The sequence below is a fragment of the Pinus tabuliformis genome, chromosome 8 (assembly GCF_031772625.1).
Source record: "Pinus tabuliformis cultivar Carrire ecotype Pingquan chromosome 8, CPIR1, whole genome shotgun sequence".
Classification (NCBI taxonomy): Eukaryota; Viridiplantae; Streptophyta; class Pinopsida; order Pinales; family Pinaceae; genus Pinus; species Pinus tabuliformis.
In genome coordinates, this window is record NC_142294.1 from 1188697586 (window position 1) to 1188701186 (window position 3601).

Genomic DNA, 3601 nt, shown 5'->3' on the forward strand with positions numbered 1-3601 from the left:
TTTTCAATAGTACCTCTCAACAAGAAAGTGATTATGAGTAACCCCAATCATGTCTCTGTGGAACTCGAACTTGCATTTTGACAATGCCTTCGTCAAAATATCTGCATCTTGTTCCTCGGTTGAAACATACAACAACAACATGATCCTCTTGACCACACAGTCTCAAAGATGGTGATACTGGATATCTATGTGCTTGGACCTGTCATGAAAAACTAGATTCTCAGAGAGTTTGATACAACTCTAGTTATCGCAATAGATCATTGTAGGATCCATCCTCTGACCAAACAATGCCACTAAAATCTTTCGCATCCAAATGGCTTCACATGCAGCCTGACTAGCAGCCATGTATTCAGCCTTTACTGAGCAAAGTACAATTGATCTCTATTTCCTACTGTACCAGGAAACTGCAGTTGAACCAAGGTTGAAGATTCCTCCAAAAGTGCTCTAGTGGTCTGATGGACTCCCTGCCCAATCCGTATCTATGAAGCCCTGAAGCTTCACACCCTCTATCCATTGGTACCACAATCCGTACTGAGATGTGCCTCTGAGGTATCTCAGCACATGCTTCGCTGCCTTCTAAAACAGCTTGGTAGGCTGAACCATTGCTTGACTCAGTTGGTTCACCGCAAAGCATAAGTTAGGTCATGTTTTCACCAGATACATAAGTGAACCCACCAGCTGCTGATAAACAGTAGCAGCTACTACCTCACCTAAAGTAGCATCCTCCTTCCTCCAGTTCCCAGCTAGAGGAGTCTGCATGGGTTTGCACTTCTCCATATGGAACCACCTAAGGATCTCATTGGCATGCTTGCCTTGAGACACAAAAAATTCTCCATCTCTTTTCTACACCTCCATGCCTAGAAAGTAGTGCATAAGACCCATGTCTTTCATTTCGAACTCTCTTGCAAGGTCCTCCTAGCAAGACTGTATCAACTAATCATCACCTGTCAAAATCATATCATCGAAATAAAGAACAATGATCAATGGCTTACCTTCTACCATGATGTGGTAAAGGTTCGCATCTGCTTCACTCTTGGTGAAGCCCAACCAGGTGAAATAGTTGTCGATCTTGGTGTACCAAGCACGGGGTGCTTGCTTCAGCCCATACAAAGCCCTCTTGAGTCTGCACACATGTGACTCACGATCAAAGGTCTCGAACCTTATGGATGCTCAATGTACACCTCCTCCTCAATCTTCCCATTGAGGAATGTTGTATTCATGCTCATCTGGTGGATCTTCCACCCCATCTGAGCTGATAGTGCCAACATCGATCTAATCGATGAGTACCTTTCTACGGGAGCAAAAGTCTCATCGTAGTTAATCCCCTCGACCTATGAGAAACCCTAGGCAACAAACCTTGCCTTATGTTTCTCAACACTGCGACCAACTGCCTGCTTTACCTTGTAAAGCCATATGGAACTCACCATTGACTTGCCCTCAGGTCTTGGGACAACATCCCACACACTGTTCTGAATGATAGAGTCGTACTCCTATACCATTGCATCAACCGAGACTGGTTGTTGCACTGCCTCCTCAAATGAGGAAGGTTTAATATCTACACACTCCCCAACCAGGGCCATGTAGCTTGTGTACCACTCGGGCGACCTCCTCTGTCTGCGTTGAGAATATGGTTGTCCCACATTATCCTGTGCATCTAGCATCAACCTGTCAGCTTCCCTTGAGTGTTTCCACCCATCTCTGTAAGTCTCAACATGAGTGGATATCTCCACTCCTAGATCCTCTGCATGTGGTTGCTCCGCATCAATTTGAGGCTCCTCCTCCTTAGGAACTGAAAATTCCTCCTCTACATATAACTTGAGCTCCCTCTCAAGTGGTAATCGCATTTCTTTCTACTCGTCGAACTTCAGATCCCTGCATACCACAGTCCTCTGACTGGTAGGCAAGTACACTCGATAGTTGTGGGGTGTATCTGTGTACCCCACAACTATTCCCAACTCAGCTATTGGGTCTAGCTTCTTCCTGGCATCTTTGGTCACATGACAGTAAGATGATGATCAAAAGATTCAGAAGTGACCTACATCTGGTTACTTCCTGAAAAAGGCGTCTGTATGTGTCTTCATTCCCAGTATATGGTGCAGGCTTCTGTTCTGCAAGTATACTGATGTATTGCATGCCTCAGCCCACAAATGCAGTGGTAGGCTTTGGTCATGCAACATCGCTCAAGTTGCTCCCACAATCGATATGTTCTTCATTTCGGCCATCCCATTTTGTTGTGGGTTATGGGGTGCCGTCAATTCCCGTTTAATTCCTTCTGCGGTGCCGTCAATTCCCATTTAATTCCTTATGCAGCGCAGAAGTATTTAAACTGTTGGGAGACATACTCTCCACCATTATCACTATGCAAGGATTTTATTTTCTATCCAGATTCTTTCTTTGCCAAGGCTTTAAACTCACAAAACCTCAAGAAGGTCTGATCCTTCTTTTGCATAAAGTATATCCAACATTTACGAGAAAAATCATCAATAAAAATAACATAGTACCTTTGTTTAGCGGTGGAGGCTATAGAGAATGGTCCACAAACATCTAAGTGAACTCACTCCAGGATTGCTCCAGCTCTATTGTCTTGATCCGGAAAGGAATATTTTGCATACTTACCCAAGGTACAACCTTTGCATGTATTCGTTTGCTCAAGTTTTCCCTTGGGTAATCTGGTAGAAATCTACTGCATGATCTTCAGGGCTCCATGGTGCAAGTGGCCCAATATTCTATGCCATAGCTCGCCAATATCTTGGCTCTCCACCATCTCAGCTTTGGAACTCAAAGCAGCACAGTCATCTACGTCCAACTTGTAAATATTCTTAACTCGAATCCCTATTCGTTTTGTCTGTCGAGTGCCGATATGCCTCAGGAATACCTTTCCTTAGCTTTTATCTTCTAGCATGGCAATGGATACAAGATTCTTCTTCAAACCTGGTACATACTTAACATCAGTCAGGGTGAGAGGAGCTCCATGCTCCCTCTGAAACACAACTGTAACTTCACTTGAAACATGGTACTTTCCATCATCACCCATCTCGATCAGCATCTGGAGATCCTTCTCCTCCAAGGTACTGAAAATATTCTTGTCACCTAACATGTGGAAGGAAACTCCACTGTCCAGGTACCAAACACATCTCACCATGGATGAAACCATGCATGCGATAAGAGAGAAATCCATCTCAAACTATGAGGCCAGTGCCTCACCATCAGATCCCTTAGAGGAACCCTTCTTGGATTTCTTGTGTGGACAATTCGTAGCATAATGGCCCACTTCATGATAATGAAAGCTTCACACTTTTGATTTTTCAAACTTCTTCCCACCATGGGAAGAACTAGACTTAGATTGGGACACCTTCCCTTTCCCCTTCCTTGCCTTACTCGCTGAGGCTAGATTTTCCTCAACATCTTTCTTCGATGAGGATCCATCTCTAGTGCTTCTTCTTATCTCCTCCTACATAAAATCCAACCAAATCCATTCCCAATCTGGTAGCTTTTCTCTTCCATTAATCGAGTCTTGGTAGCTATGCCAGCTCTTAGGAAGACTGAGGAGTGCAAGACTCACCATATCATCATCGTCTGTTGTGATCCCTATGCTTCCAAG